This window comes from Sorex fumeus, unplaced genomic scaffold (genome assembly GCF_029834395.1).
Source record: "Sorex fumeus unplaced genomic scaffold, SorFum_2.1 ptg000094l, whole genome shotgun sequence".
Lineage (NCBI taxonomy): Eukaryota > Metazoa > Chordata > Mammalia > Eulipotyphla > Soricidae > Sorex > Sorex fumeus.
In genome coordinates this window covers 18,803,439-18,821,120 of record NW_026606151.1, presented here as the reverse complement: position 1 = coordinate 18,821,120, position 17,682 = coordinate 18,803,439, and positions in this window count along the sequence as shown.

Sequence of the window (17,682 nt, the reverse complement as noted above, 5' to 3'; positions counted from 1 at the left end):
GCTCTAGCAAATCAATGAAAATTGGGAGGACAGTGCCACTCAGTTACAAAGTTGTTCATGATGCGGTTTCAGTCATGTAATGTTATAACACCATGTCCCTTCACCAGTGTACAATTCCTACCACCAATGTCCCCAATTTCCCTCCTGCCACAACTACAACTCCACTGAGCCCTCCTGTGCAGCAGGCACTTTTACTTTTCTTCTTTCTTCTTTCTTATCTGTTTCTGACTCTCTCTCTTTCCTCTCTGTCTCTGTCTCTCTCTGTCTCTCTCTCTTTCTCTCTCTCTCTCCCCCTCTCCCTCTCTCCTTTTGGGCATTATTTTTGTCCAGAATGATCACATACAACTATAATTGTCATAGTGAACTCTACTCTGACCTAATATCCCTCCTTCCCCCTAATCTCATACACACACACTCATGGCAAGCTTCCCATCATGAATTATTTATTCTGGCCTTCAATTCTACTGCCTATGGGTATTAACCACATACTATGTGCTTGTTTTATATCCCACAAGTGAGTGCAGAGTGTACATATTCTTAAGTGAAAATTGTTCTGTAATAGAACTTTTGAAAAAAAATTTTATTAGTGAAACACCATGAGATACAGTTGTAGACTTACAAATTTTTGTGCTTTGGTTTCAGTTATACAATGATCAAGTACCCATCCCTCCACCAGTGCCCATTTTTACAACACTATGGGTCCCAGGATCTCACCATTCTACAAAGAAGTGATCGTTGATGTCAAGAGAGGGGTGCGGCAGGGTGATACCATTTCACCGAAACTCTTCAGTGCCACCCTCGAGAACATCATGCGACGACTGGAATGGGAAGGAATGGGAGTGAAGATAGATGGTCGGCAACTACACCACCTCCGCTTTGCTGATGACATTGTTTTAATAACACCAAACATCAGCCAAGCGGCACAAATGCTGGCCGATTTTGACCGTGAGTGTGGAAAGGTAGGACTACAGCTGAATCTTACGAAGACAATGTTTATGAGAAACAGCCTTGTTCCTGACGCCCCATTTGCTCTCAATGGAATGACCATCTCCGAATGCAACAGCTATGTGTACCTAGGTCGAGAGGTCAACATGAGAAATGACCTGGCACCCGAGCTGCGCAGGAGGAAGAGAGCGGCTTGGAACGCCTTCAAGAACGTCGAAGAAATAGCTAAGAGGACGAAGAACCTCCGGCTCCGGGCACATCTCTTTGATTCCACTGTTCTTCCTGCATTAACATATGCCTCAGAGACCTGGGCCCTACGCAAACAAGATGAGAACGCCATTCAGGTCTCCCAAAGAAGAATAGAAAGAGCTATGCTTGGAATATCACGTTTCACTCAAATGAGAGAACGAATCCGGAGTTCTGACATTCGTCGACGATCAAGGATCAGGGACGCTGTCTCATATGCCAAGGTGTCGAAAATCAGATGGGCTGGTCACGTAATGAGATTTAAAGACGACCGTTGGACTAGAGCTGTTACTGATTGGATTCCACGGGATGTCAAGAGACCGCGTGGCCACCCACCTACCAGATGGTCAGACTTCTTTGTCAAGATCATGAACGAGCGGTTTTCAACCCCTGATCCGCGTGGGACGGGCACAGAGGCCCAGCTCTGGGCAACAAAGCTGAACGGCTCCAATTCCAACAGGTACAGCCCGCCCCCAAGGGCCTGGGTTCCTCTCTGGGCACGCGCAGCTAGAAACAGCCCCGAGACAGCCGGTTTTCAACCCCTGATCCGCGTGGGACGGGCACAGAGGCCCAGCTCTGGGCAACAAAGCTGAACGGCTCCAATTCCAACAGGTACAGCCCGCCCCCAAGGGCCTGGGTTCCTCTCTGGGCACGCGCAGCTAGAAACAGCCCCGAGACAGCCGGTTTTCAACCCCTGATCCGCGTGGGACGGGCACAGAGGCCCAGCTCTGGGCAACAAAGCTGAACGGCTCCAATTCCAACAGGTACAGCCCGCCCCCAAGGGCCTGGGTTCCTCTCTGGGCACGCGCAGCTAGAAACAGCCCCGAGACAGCCGGTTTTCAACCCCTGATCCGCGTGGGACGGGCACAGAGGCCCAGCTCTGGGCAACAAAGCTGAACGGCTCCAATTCCAACAGGTACAGCCCGCCCCCAAGGGCCTGGGTTCCTCTCTGGGCACGCGCAGCTAGAAAGAGCCCCGAGACAGCCAGTTTTCAACCCCTGATCCGCGTGGGACGGGCACAGAGGCCCAGCTCTGGACAACAAAGCTGAACGGCTCCAATTCCAACAGGTACAGCCCGCCCCCAAGGGCCTGGGTTCCTCTCTGGGCACGCGCAGCTAGAAACAGCCCCGAGACAGCCGGTTTTCAACCCCTGAGCCGCGTGGGACGGGCACAGAGGCCCAGCTCTGGGCAATAAAGCTGAACGGCTCCAATTCCAACAGGTACAGCCCGCCCCCAAGGGCCTGGGTTCCTCTCTGGGCACGCGCAGATAGAAACAGCCCCGAGACAGCCGGTTTCCAACCCCTGATCCGCGTGGGACGGGCACAGAGGCCCAGCTCTGGGCAACAAAGCTGAACGGCTCCAATTCCAACAGGTACAGCCCGCCCCCAAGGGCCTGGGTTCCTCTCTGGGCACGCGCTGCTAGAAACAGCCCCGAGACAGCCGGTTTTCAACCCCTGATCCGCGTGGGACGGGCACAGAGGCCCAGCTCTGGGCAACAAAGCTGAACGGCTCCAATTCCAACAGGTACAGCCCGCCCCCAAGGGCCTGGGTTCCTCTCTGGGCACGCGCAGCTAGAAACAGCCCCGAGACAGCCGGTTTTCAACCCCTGATCCGCGTGGGACGGGCACAGAGGCCCAGCTCTGGGCAACAAAGCTGAACGGCTCCAATTCCAACAGGTACAGCCCGCCCCCAAGGGCCTGGGTTCCTCTCTGGGCACGCGCAGCTAGAAACAGCCCCGAGACAGCCGGTTTTCAACCCCTGATCCGCGTGGGACGGGCACAGAGGCCCAGCTCTGGGCAACAAAGCTGAACGGCTCCAATTCCAACAGGTACAGCCCGCCCCCAAGGGCCTGGGTTCCTCTCTGGGCACGCGCTGCTAGAAACAGCCCCGAGACAGCCGGTTTTCAACCCCTGATCCGCGTGGGACGGGCACAGAGGCCCAGCTCTGGGCAACAAAGCTGAACGGCTCCAATTCCAACAGGAACAGCCCGCCCCCAAGGGCCTGGGTTCCTCTCTGGGCACGCGCAGCTAGAAACAGCCCCGAGACAGCCGGTTTTCAACCCCTGATCCGCGTGGGACGGGCACAGAGGCCCAGCTCTGGGCAACAAAGCTGAACGGCTCCAATTCCAACAGGTACAGCCCGCCCCCAAGGGCCTGGGTTCCTCTCTGGGCACGCGCAGCTAGAAACAGCCCCGAGACAGCCGGTTTTCAACCCCTGATCCGCGTGGGACGGGCACAGAGGCCCAGCTCTGGGCAACAAAGCTGAACGGCTCCAATTCCAACAGGTACAGCCCGCCCCCAAGGGCCTGGGTTCCTCTCTGGGCACGCGCAGCTAGAAACAGCCCCGAGACAGCCGGTTTTCAACCCCTGATCCGCGTGGGACGGGCACAGAGGCCCAGCTCTGGACAACAAAGCTGAACGGCTCCAATTCCAACAGGTACAGCCCGCCCCCAAGGGCCTGGGTTCCTCTCTGGGCACGCGCAGCTAGAAACAGCCCCGAGACAGCCGGTTTTCAACCCCTGAGCCGCGTGGGACGGGCACAGAGGCCCAGCTCTGGGCAATAAAGCTGAACGGCTCCAATTCCAACAGGTACAGCCCGCCCCCAAGGGCCTGGGTTCCTCTCTGGGCACGCGCAGCTAGAAACAGCCCCGAGACAGCCGGTTTTCAACCCCTGATCCGCGTGGGACGGGCACAGAGGCCCAGCTCTGGGCAACAAAGCTGAACGGCTCCAATTCCAACAGGTACAGCCCGCCCCCAAGGGCCTGGGTTCCTCTCTGGGCACGCGCAGCTAGAAACAGCCCCGAGACAGCCGGTTTTCAACCCCTGATCCGCGTGGGACGGGCACAGAGGCCCAGCTCTGGGCAACAAAGCTGAACGGCTCCAATTCCAACAGGTACAGCCCGCCCCCAAGGGCCTGGGTTCCTCTCTGGGCACGCGCTGCTAGAAACAGCCCCGAGACAGCCGGTTTTCAACCCCTGATCCGCGTGGGACGGGCACAGAGGCCCAGCTCTGGGCAACAAAGCTGAACGGCTCCAATTCCAACAGGTACAGCCCGCCCCCAAGGGCCTGGGTTCCTCTCTGGGCACGCGCAGCTAGAAACAGCCCCGAGACAGCCGGTTTTCAACCCCTGATCCGCGTGGGACGGGCACAGAGGCCCAGCTCTGGGCAACAAAGCTGAACGGCTCCAATTCCAACAGGTACAGCCCGCCCCCAAGGGCCTGGGTTCCTCTCTGGGCACGCGCAGCTAGAAACAGCCCCGAGACAGCCGGTTTTCAACCCCTGATCCGCGTGGGACGGGCACAGAGGCCCAGCTCTGGGCAACAAAGCTGAACGGCTCCAATTCCAACAGGTACAGCCCGCCCCCAAGGGCCTGGGTTCCTCTCTGAGCACGCGCTGCTAGAAACAGCCCCGAGACAGCCGGTTTTCAACCCCTGATCCGCGTGGGACGGGCACAGAGGCCCAGCTCTGGGCAACAAAGCTGAACGGCTCCAATTCCAACAGGTACAGCCCGCCCCCAAGGGCCTGGGTTCCTCTCTGGGCACGCGCAGCTAGAAACAGCCCCGAGACAGCCGGTTTTCAACCCCTGATCCGCGTGGGACGGGCACAGAGGCCCAGCTCTGGGCAACAAAGCTGAACGGCTCCAATTCCAACAGGTACAGCCCGCCCCCAAGGGCCTGGGTTCCTCTCTGGGCACGCGCAGCTAGAAACAGCCCCGAGACAGCCGGTTTTCAACCCCTGAGCCGCGTGGGACGGGCACAGAGGCCCAGCTCTGGGCAACAAAGCTGAACGGCTCCAATTCCAACAGGTACAGCCCGCCCCCAAGGGCCTGGGTTCCTCTCTGGGCACGCGCAGCTAGAAACAGCCCCGAGACAGCCGGTTTTCAACCCCTGATCCGCGTGGGACGGGCACAGAGGCCCAGCTCTGCGCAACAAAGCTGAACGGCTCCAATTCCAACAGGTACAGCCCGCCCCCAAGGGCCTGGGTTCCTCTCTGGGCACGCGCAGCTAGAAACAGCCCCGAGACAGCCGGTTTTCAACCCCTGATCCGCGTGGGACGGGCACAGAGGCCCAGCTCTGGGCAACAAAGCTGAACGGCTCCAATTCCAACAGGTACAGCCCGCCCCCAAGGGCCTGGGTTCCTCTCTGGGCACGCGCAGCTAGAAACAGCCCCGAGACAGCCGGTTTTCAACCCCTGATCCGCGTGGGACGGGCACAGAGGCCCAGCTCTGGGCAACAAAGCTGAACGGCTCCAATTCCAACAGGTACAGCCCGCCCCCAAGGGCCTGGGTTCCTCTCTGGGCACGCGCAGCTAGAAACAGCCCCGAGACAGCCGGTTTTCAACCCCTGATCCGCGTGGGACGGGCACAGAGGCCCAGCTCTGGGCAACAAAGCTGAACGGCTCCAATTCCAAACAGGAGACATTCCCAACTCCTCGCCCAGTGCCAGGGACTATTTCCGGAGCCGCGGCCGCTAATGCGGCCGCGAAATATTTTCCCACTACATATGCCATAGGAACCATAAGCTTACTTCTTAGATGGAAACTTCTCTATTTTAGCTCAGCCACTAGAAATACAGTTGCCAATAACTCATAAGCCTATCTTAACTCACACTGCATATCAAGCAGAATAGTAACACTGAACGTGAAGGACTAAACCACACCTCTCACAATGGTAAAGCAACGCAAAAGCCCACCAAACATTCATATTGAAGAGTCTAGCCCAGATGACACCAACAGTACTGTAGTGTTAGACAACCTCTCTGACAAGGAATTCAGAAGGGAGCTACTTAGGATGCTTAGGGAATTAAAAGAAACAATGGAAAGCAATGCCAATAGAAGACAAGAGGATCTGAAGGCAGAAATGAGGAAAATGCAATCAGAAATGTCAGACCTGAAAAATCTCGTAGGCGAATTGAAAAGCTCAGTGGAAGGCCTCAGCAGCAGAGTAACAGCGGCTGAGAACAGAATCAGTGAGCTCGAAGATGAAGTTCAGAGACTCTCCCGAAAAGAGCAGAAAATGGAAAAGAGACTCACAATTCGGGAACAGATGGCAAGAGAAGATCGTGATGAAGCCAAGAGGGGTAACATAAGAATTATTGGAGTCCCAGAGGGACAGGAAGAAAACCTCGATGAAGAAGAAACTGTCAAAGACATCATTGCTACAACATTTCCAGAGCTGAAGAAAACTTGTGACCACATTCAGGAGGCCCGAAGGGTACCAGCTAGAAGAAATCCGAATAAAAATACCCCAAGACACATTCTGATCAAAATGACCAAAACCTTAGACAGAGACAAAATTCTGAAAGCAGCAAGATCGAAGAAAGAAATCTCTTACAAAGGAGCATCCTTAAAATTCACAGCTGATTTTTCTGATGAAACCCTCATGGCCCGAAAACAGTGGTGGGACATAGTAAAAAAACTCAATGAAATAAATGCCTCCCCCAAAATACTTTTCCCAGCAAGACTCTCATTCATAATAGAAGGAACAACACACAGTTTCACAGACAAACAACAGCTCAGGAACTTCATAGACTCAAAACCATGGTTACAAGAACAACTAAATGGGCTACTTTAAGGCAAGAAAGGCCCCTCAAATACACCCAATTTTAACATAACAATGGGACAAAATCCCATAACAATAATCTCTCTCAATGTCAATGGGCTAAACGCACCAATTAAAAGACATAGAGTGGCAGGATGGATTAGAAAATTGAACCCAACATTCTGCTGCCTGCAAGAAACGCATCTCAATAGTCAAAGCAAACACAGACTCAGAGTCAAAGGCTGGAAAACAATCCTACAGTCAAACAGCTCCCATAAAAAAGCTGGGGTAGCCATCCTTATATCAGACCACATTGATTTCAGAGTGAGGAAGGTCATAAGAGACAGTGAAGGCCATTACTTATTGATCAGAGGATCTGTACAACAGGAAGAACTTACAATAATAAATGTATATGCACCTAATGAGAGACCAGCAAAGTACTTAAAACAACTACTCATAGATTTGGAAAAAGACATCAATAGCAACACAATACTAGTGGGAGACTTCAACACTGCTTTGTCACCTCTTGATAGATCAACCAGACTCAAGCTTAGCAAGGACATACTTCATTTGAGGGAAACAATGGAAGAAAGGGACTTAGTAGATATATACAGGACACTTCATCCACAAAAAGCTGAATACACATTCTTCTCAAGCGTACATGGAACATTCTCCAAGATAGACCACATGCTGAGCCACAAAACATGCCTCCATAAAATTAAGAAGGTAGAGATTGTATCAACAATCTTCTCAGACCATAATGCGCTGAAATTAGAAGTAAATCACACACAAAAACAGAAAACTAAATCAAACACCTGGAAATTAAACAGTGCACTATTGAACAACGAGTGGATTAGACAGGAAATCAAAGAGGAAATCAAAAGATTCCTAGAAACGAATGAAAATGAGAACACGAGTTACCAAAACTTATGGGACACAGCAAAGGCTGTGTTAAGAGGAAAGTTTATAGCTCTACAAGCATTCCTCAGGAAGGAGGAGCGAGCACACATAAGTAACCTAACGTCACAGCTTAAGAGCTTGGAGAAGGACCAAAAAAAGGAGCACAACCCGAACAGGAGAAAGGAAATAATAAAACTCAGAGCAGAGATTAACGAGATGGAAACCCAAAAAACAATCCGAAAGATCAATGAAACCAAGAGCTGGTTCTTTGAGAAAATTAACAAGATCGATAAGCCTCTAGCAAAACTCACAAAGAAAGAGAGAGAGAAAACCCTAATAAACCGAATCAGAAATGAAAAGGGGGTCATTACAACAGAAACCACAGAAATTCAGAGGATCCTCAGGGAGTACTTTGAGAAGCTTTATGCCACGGAACATCAAAACCTCGAGGAAATGGATAAATTCCTAGACTCCTACAGACTCCCAAGGCTGAACCAAGAAGACCTGGAATACCTGAACAGACCTATCACCATCAAGGAAATTGAAATGGTAATAAAAAGTCTCCCCAAGCACAAAAGTCCTGGCCCGGATGGATTCACTAGTGAATTCTTCCAAATCTTTAAAGAGGACTTACTCCCAATGCTCTTTAAGCTTTTCCACGAAATTGAAATATCAAAAACACTTCCAAACAGTTTCTACGAAGCAAATATCACACTGATACCAAAAGCAGACAGAGATACCACAAAGAAAGAGAATTACAGGCCGATATCCCTGATGAACACAGATGCAAAGATCCTCAACAAACTACTAGCAAATAGAATCCAACTACTCATCAAAAAGATCATACACCATGACCAAGTAGGATTCATCCCAGGGATGCAAGGATGGTTCAACATTCGGAAATCAATCAACATAATCCACCATATCAACAAAAGAAAAGATAAAAAGCATATGATCATATCAATAGATGCAGAGAAAGCATTTGATAAGATCCAGCACCCCTTTATGATGAAAACCCTAGCCAAAATGGGTATAGAGGGGACCTTCCTCAACATAATTAAAGCCATCTACCACAAGCCTACAGCAAGCATCATCCTCAATGGGGAAAAACTGAGAGCCTTCCCTCTAAGATCAGGGACGAGACAGGGATGCCCATTCTCTCCACTGTTGTTCAATATAGTACTGGAAGTACTTGCAATAGCGATTAGGCAGGAAAAAGATATTAAGGGCATTCAGGTAGGAAAGGAAGAAATCAAGCTCTCACTATTCGCAGATGATATGATACTCTACTTAGAGAACCCAATAACTTCCACCAAAAAACTCTTAGAAACAATAGACTCGTATAGTAAACTTGCAGGTTATAAAATCAATACCCAAAAGTCCATGGCTTTCCTATACGCAAACAGTGAGAGAGAAGAAAGCAACATGAAAAAAACAATCCCATTCACAATTGTGCCCCAGAAAATCAAGTACCTAGGAATCAGCTTAACTAAGGAAGTAAAGGACCTGTACAAAGAAAACTACAAAACGCTACTTCAGGAAATAAAAGAGGACATGAGGAAATGGAAAGATATCCCCTGCTCATGGGTCGGGAGACTTAACATTGTCAAAATGGCAATACTACCGAAACCATTGTATAAATTCAATGCAATCCCTATAAGGATACCCATGACATTCTTCAAAGAAATGGAGCAAACACTCTTGAAATTTATATGGAACAATAAGCCCCCACGAATAGCTAAAGCAATTCTTGGGAAAAAGAAAATGGGAGGAATCAACCTCCCGAACTTCAAACTGTACTACAAAGCAGTAATAATTAAAACAGCATGGTACTGGAACAAAGGCAGAACTGCAGACCAATGGAACAGGGTTGAATACACTGACATCTCTCCTCAATCATATGCTCATCTAATCTTTGATAAAGGTGCAAGTAATGTGAAGTGGAGTAAGGAAAGCCTCTTTAATAAATTGTGTTGGCATCACTGGACGGCTACATGCAAAAAAATAGGCTCAGAACTCTGCCTAACACCATGTACAAAAGTAAGATCAAAATGGATTAAAGACCTCAACATCAGACCAGAAACCATAAGGTACATTGAAGATAAAGTTGGCAAAACCCTCCATGACATTGAAGCTAATGGTATCTTCAAAGATGCCACGCCACTGGCCGAGCAAGTGAAAACAGAGATAGATAAATGGGACTATCTTAAACTAAGAAGCTTCTGCACCTCCAAAGAAACAGTGACCAAAATACAAAGACAGTCTACAGAATGGGAAAGGATATTCACCGAATACACATCTGACAAGGGGTTGATATCCAGGATATACAAAATACTGGTTAAACTCCACAAGAAGAAAACATCCAACCCCATCCAAAAATGGGGCAATGAAATGAACAGAAACTTTCTCAAAGAAGAAATCCGAATGGCAAAAAAGCACATGAGAAAATGCTCTACATCATTAATCATCAGGGAGATGCAGATCAAAACCACAATGAGATACCATCTCACACCTCAGAGACTGGCCCACATTCAAAAGAACAAAAGCAACCGATGCTGGCGTGGATGTGGCGAGAAAGGGACACTCCTTCACTGTTGGTGGGAATGTCCACTGGTTCAGCCCTTCTGGAAAACAGTATGGACGATTCTCAAAAAATTAGAAATTGAGCTCCCATTTGACCCAGCAATACCACTCCTGGGAATATATCCCAGAGAGGCAAAAATGTATAGTCGAAGTGACATCTGCACTTGTTTGTTCATTGCAGCCCTCTTTACAATAGCCAGAAACTGGAAGAAACCTGAATGCCCAAGAACAGATGACTGGTTAAAGAAACTTTGGTACATCTACACAATGGAGTACTATGTAGCTCTTAGAAAAGATGAAGTCATGAAATTTACATACAAGTGGTACAATATGGAAAGTATCATGCTAAGCGAAATGAGTCAGAAAGAGAGGGATAGACATAGAAAGATTGCATTCATCTGGGGGATATAAAGTAACAAAGTATGAGATTAATACCCAAGAATAGCTGAGATCAGCACCAGGAGGATTACTCCATAACTTAGAGGCCAGCCGGGTATCCTAGAGGAAAGGGCTATTCAGATAGAGAAGGGAGCACCAAATAAAGGATGTTTGGAGGATCCTCCCAGGAGGGGAGATGCATGTCGAAAGTAGACTATGGACTGAACATGTTTGCCACTCAATGCCTCTTTTGCAGACCACAACACCCAAAAGGAGAGAGAGAACACAGGGGATTGCCCTGCCACAGAGACGGGGGGATGGGGGGATGGGGGTGGGAGGGATATTATCCATGGTGGTAGAAAATGGGCACTGGTGGAGGGATGGGTATCTGATCATTGTATAATTGAAACCAAAGCACAAAAAATTGTAAATCTACAACTTTAAAAAAAATAAAATAAAGGGGAAAAAAAAAAAAAAAAAAAAAAAAAAAAAAAAAGATCATGAACGATCGGTTTGAGGCCCTCCATGTTCCCGGAGCGAAGAGATGCCATTGGGCTACACTAGCACGCGACAGGGACAAATGGAGACGTTACTGGCGCCCGCTCGAGCAAATCGACGACTAACGGGAAGTTAAGTGATTAAGTGATTAAGTGATGGGTCCCAATATCCCTCCCATGCCCCATACCCTCCCATCCCACCCTGCCTCTGTGGCAGGGCATTCCATTTTGTTCTCTCCTTTTGGGTGTTGTGGTTTGCAAAAGAAGCATTGAGTGGCAATCATGTTTGGTCTATAGTCTACTTTCAGCATGCTTCTCCCATCCAGGGAGGATCCTCCCAACACCCTTGACTTGGTGCTCCTTTCTCTCTCTGAGCTGCCTTTTCCCCTAGCATATGTGGCTTGCCTCCAAGCCATGGAGCAAAATTCCTGCTCGGCCATTCTTTGGTTTTAGTCTCCTATTTTGTTACTTTATGTTCCTCAGATGAATGCAATCTTCCTATGTCTGTCCCTCTCTTTCTGACTCATTTAGCTTAGCATGATACTTTCCATGTAGTACCACTTGTGTGTAAATTTCATGACTTCATCTTTTCTAACAGCTACATATTACTCTATTGTGTAAATGTAACAAAGTTTCTTTAACCAGTCATCTGTTCTCTGGCACTCAGGTTTTTTCCAGATTCTGGTTATTGTAAACGGTGCTGCAATGAACAAACAAGTGCAGATGTCACTTCGACTATACATTTTTGCCTCTCTGGGATATGTTCCCAAGAGTTGTATTGCTGGGTCAAATGGGAGCTCAATTTCTAATTTTTTGAGAATCGTCGATACTGTTTTCCAAAAGGGCTGAGCCAGTTGGCGTTCCCACCAGCAGTGAAGGAAAGTCCCTTTCTCACCACATACGCGCCAGTACCGGTTGCTTTTGTTCTTTTGGATGTGGGCCAGTCTCTGTGGTGTGAAATATCTCATTGTGGTTTTGATCTGCATCTCCCTGATGATTAATGATGTGGATCATTTTCTCATGTGCCTTTTATTTTATTTTTTTTTGGCTTTGAAATCATTTTTTAACATTTTTTAAAAATGTTTTTAATAGTAAAACATCATGAGGTACAGTTGCAGACTTACACATTTTTGTGCTTGGGTTTCAATTATACAATGATCAAACACCCATCCCTCCACCAGTGACATTTCCCACCACTACGGATCCCAGTATCCCTCCAACTCCCCATCCGCCCCCATCCCCCCCATCTCATGTGCCTTTTAGCCATTTGGATTTCTTCTTTGAGAAAATTTCTGTTCATTTCGTAGACCCATTTTTTGATGGGGTTGGAAGATTTTTCTTATGGAGTTCAACCAGTACCCTGTATATCCTTGGAACTTTTTGTATTATTTATTTCTCTGTCCTGAGCTTGTATTTACTCTTGTGGGTCACAATAATCTGTCCTAGGATCTGGGATTAACTGCTTTGGTCCTGACCCTATTCTCCCGACATTTTCACAAGACACTTCAAGGGAGATAGATTGGGTATTGTTTCATCATTTTCATGCTCTAATGAAAAGTTGTTATGTCCTAAGGAGAAATCACTAATAGAAATTATGTATGCAGAGTATTCCTGTCATAAAATTAAATCTACTGAATAAAAGTCCAAAGAACACTTTACAGTCTATGTGTGCAAAAGGGGCAGGCTGGTGGTTTGGAGAGTTGGAAGGCAGTGGGAAGGAAACTAGCGACATTGGACATTGGTGGTTGAAAATGTACAGCAGTGGAAGAGATGGGTGTTGTTATGTTATATGGCTGAAACCCAATCATGAAAATCTTATAACTGTGTATCTCATGTTACTTCAATAAACAAATATTAAAAGTATTTTGATCTCCTAAACAACCTGATAAATTGGTATGGATATTAATATTTTGTATTTTAGAAACAGGTTCTTCTTATGGACTAAGTTATACAATGCTGCATTCTCTTAGTGAACACTAAAAAGAACAAGAATATAGTATTGTGCTCAGTCCAAAAACCAATAGCACATTATTGACACCTTGACATTTCTTATATATTAGTATGTATAAGTAAGAGTAAGCCCAGTACCACTAAAGTTTTTGAAAAGGGTCAAGGGGCAGATGGAGTGATAATACAGGGGTTAAGGTGCTTGCCTTGTTAGAACATAACTGGTCTGATCCTGCCTATGTTTCCCCAAGTACAGCCAGAAACCAACCCTGAGCATAGAGCCAGGAGTCAGTCCTGAGAACCTCTGGGGTTGGTCCCTAAATCTCAACCTCAGTGGAAGAGTCACCGGGTCAAATGAATGTCAGTGAGACAGAGCACATGCTTTATGAGGATTCTCAGTTTGATCTCCAGAACCATATTTTTCTCTGAGTGGCAACAGATATGATACTGGTATTCCTGAACATGGCCAGGAATGGACCCAGTGGCCCACAGCACTGCAGGGCCGTAGCACTGAACAGTCAGGCCTCTGGGTCTTGTATCATATGGAGTGTCCCCTGGATCACATGACACTGGTAGGAAAACACTCTTGGAAAAAAGAGACAGAGAAATGTTATAATATCTAATAAAAAAGAAATTGTGCAAGCAATCTTAAATTATGTATTACCAATATCAAACTTTTAATTATTTTTCATATTACTTTTTTCTATTTTAGGAGCACACTTTTAAGGTTAAACAACTTTCTATCTTAAAAGTAGTAATCAATTATCTTCTTGCTCTACAAGGTCAGTATATTACTTTGTCAGAATATATCACTGTATCACTGTTATCCCATTGTTCATTGATTTACTCGAGCATGCACCAGTAATGTCTCCATTTGTCCCAGCCCTGATATTTTAGCAGCCTCTCCTTACTCATCTTTCCCAATGCTGTATTGGAGGCTCTTTCAGGGTCAGGGAAATGAGACCCGTTATTGTTACTGTTTTTGGCATATCGAATATACCAAAGGTAGCTTGCCAGGCTTTGCTGTGCAAACAAAAACATACCACAGTATAAAAAGTAACCATTCGACTTATCACTGCTTGGTTGAGTTTAAAATTTGTGTTTAAAAGGTCCAAGATGACTGCAGTTTTAAAAAAACGGGCAGGTGGAAAGTTGCAAACTTCATGTGCCTCTGGATATCAAGATTTGCTTTTATACAATAGCCACAGTTAAAAACACATTGCTGGTAATACACAATTATACTTTATTAAGGGCATAAACCAGCAATAAACAATAAAGCCTATACAACTTGTACTTCTACTTAACTGTTGACTAGTATAGGTAACATGAGATAAATGAAAAGTTCCTATGGTTTAAATGAACTCCTAAAACTTTGATCTTTTTACAAATCTGAGTAGTGGTGTTTTTTTCCTCTTTCCTTCTTAGTCAAGACCTGCAGTGTTATAAACCTGCCTCACAGAATACATCACTTGATCACTTGACTTCCCGTTAATTGTCGATTTGCTCGAGCAGGCTCCAGTAACGTCTCCATTTGTCCCTGTTGCATGCGAGTGTCGCCAAATGGCGTCTGTTCGCTCTAGGAACACGAAGAGCCTCAAACCGATCGTTCATGATCTTGATGAAGAAATCTGACCATCTGGTAGGTGGATGGCCACGCGGTCTTTTGACAGCCCGTGGAATGCAGTCGGTAAGAGCTCTAGTCCAGCAGTCATCTTTAAATCTCATTAGGTGACCAGCCCATCTGATTTTTGTCACATTGGCAAACGAGACAGAGTCCCTGATTCTTGATGGTCGACGGATGTCGAAACTCCGGATTCTTTCTCTCATTTGAGTGAAACATGATATTCCAAGCATAGCTCTTTCAATTCCTCTTTGGGAGACCTGAATAACGTTCTCATCCTGTTTGCGTAGGACCCAGGTCTCTGAGGCATATGTTAATGCAGGAAGAACAGTGGAATCAAAGAGATGTGCCTAGAGCCGGAGGTTCTTCGTCCTCTTAGCTATTTCTTCGACGCTCTTGAAGGCGTTCCAAGCCGCTCTCTTCCTCCTAGGCAGCTCGGGTGCCAGGTCATTTGTCATGTTGACTTCTCAACCTAGGTACACATAGCTGTTGCATTCGGAGATGGTCGTCCATTGAGAGTGAATGGGGCGTCAGGAACGAGGCTGTTTCTCATAAACATTCTCTCCGTAAGATTCAGCTGTAGTCCGACCTTTCCACACTCACGGTCAAAATCGGCCAGCATTTGTGCCGCTTGGCTGATGTTTGGTGTTATTAAAACAATGTCATCAGCAAAGCGGAGGTGGTGTAGTTGCCGACCATCTATCTTCACTCCCATTCCTTCCCATTCCAGTCGTCGCATGATGTTCTCTAGGGTGGCACTGAAGAGTTTCGGTGAAATGGTATCACCCTGCCACACCCCTCTCTTGACATCAACGATCACTTCTTTGTAGAATGGTGAGATCCTGGTAGTGAATCTGGAATACAGCTCATGGAAGATCTTGATGTATTGAGCTTGAATGCCCTGATTGGCTAGGGCTTCAATGACCGCTTCCGTCTCAACAGAATCAAAAGCCTTCTTTAAATCAGTGAACGTTAGACAGAGCAGCATCTTGAACTCCCAAGAAACCTCAATGAGCTTGGTTATCATGTGGATATGGTTGATGGTGCTGAATACTTTGCAGAACCTGGCTTGCTCACATGGTTGTCCTTCATCTAGTGTTCTGCCAATCCTATTTAGGATGGTTAAACAACTTTCAACCTCCACTACCTCAAGTGAACAACTTGTAGATGACAGACAAGAGGCAGATCGGGCGATAGTTGCCAATGTCATGGATGTCTCCCTTCTTGAACAGTAGTACGGTCCTGCTGGGTTTCCACTGGGACGGAACCTTGCATTCAGACAGGTAGCGTGTGAAGAGCTGAGCCAGTGTATTGATGAGTACTGACGGCAGGTTCTTCAGGTGTTCAGGTCTGACCTTGTCTTGGCTGGGTGCTGTTCGTTTCTTTACTGACGAAATGGCAGGTTGGGTTTTGGAAGAGAGAACATTGGGAACAACATATCCATCCTGTGGTATTTGGTATGTCAGCAGGTGGACATGGCTATTGAAGAGATTTGAGAAGAAGTCCTGGATAATATTCTTCAATGCTCTTCTGGAAGATGTGATAAATCCATCAGGACATCAGAGGGCAGTCATCTTGGTCATGTAGTTGGCGAAGGACAGGCGGGCATTACGAATACTTTTCCTGGCTTCTGCCATATCTACAAGCACTTCTGCTCTTCTCTCTTTGAGGTATTCCTTGATTGCATATCTGCAGTGCTTTGTGAGCTCAGATGTTCGCTTGCGGTTGCCTGAGGCATGCGCCAAACCATGTTGGTGAATAAGTTCAAGAGTTTTCGAAGACAGGCTTTTTTTTGTGGGTATTTCTCTCTTGGCGTTCCTCACACAATCATGGAGGTGCTGAACCAGTTGATCATATTCTTCGTCAATGTTGTCAACCTCCACTACCTCCACTCCCCAGGGGCCACCATGCTCCAGGACGCTTTCTGGACGCCACTCGGGCTGAGATTCATGCACTACTGAAGCCCCAAAGAACAGGATAAACGGAACTCTGAGAGCTTGGACTCCAGGCTCAACTCCAGGAACAGAGATTTTCTACTTGCTTACACCAACCACAGGTGACAAAGGTATTGAAATCAGGAGCCTACCTGCCCTGTCTGCTTCCACCAACAACCAGAGCCCCAGGGATTGGATTGCGCACAGAAGACCCACCCTACCCCTACTGGTACCAAATAAATACCTCACCGGCAGACCTCCACTACCTCCACTACCTCCACTACCCAGCCGCTTCCATGCTCCAGGACGCTTTCCGGACGCTCCAGCCAAGACACATTATAAGAAACTAAATACCCGTCTTCCAGAATTACTGTACCATATTTGATAGTTTTCAAATACAGTTTGAACCATGGTAACACCTACAAGGGTGATTAGAGGCCTCCCCAAAAGCCTCTGTTTCTCTCGGAGAGCCTGGCAAGCTACTGAGAGTATTCCGCCCGCATGGGAGAGCCTCCCAAACTATCCGTTGTATATTCGATATGCCAAAACCAGTAATTACAATGGTTCTCAATCTCCTTACCCTGAAGGCGTCACCAATATGGCAGCATTGAGGATGAGAAAGGAGAGCCGATAAAATCTCAAGGCCAAACTAGGCGGCCACAACGAAGGAAGACAAAAATGATTGTCTGTACTTTCAATGCACATACACTATCATCAGATGGATCCATCGAGGACCTGATGGTACAAGCGCTAAAGATCAAGTGCGACATCATTGGTCTGACCGAGACAAGAAGGCACCAATCTCATCACACCGTTTTCGACACTGGAGAAGAATTGATCCTTGGAACATGCGATAAAAGAGGTCTCAGAGGCATGGGTGTCCATGTCAACACGAACCTGACCATGAGCATTGATTCATTCGAATGCCTAATAAACCGGATTGGACATTTTTAAATACAAATGTATATAAAGCTTTCTTAATAAAAACAGAAATGTTGAGTCTTTGCAGATGGATAATATAGCTTTTTATGATTGTTGGTAACTGACTGTATAGTCATGGCTGTTAGAATCATGACACAGAAAGCCTGAGTGC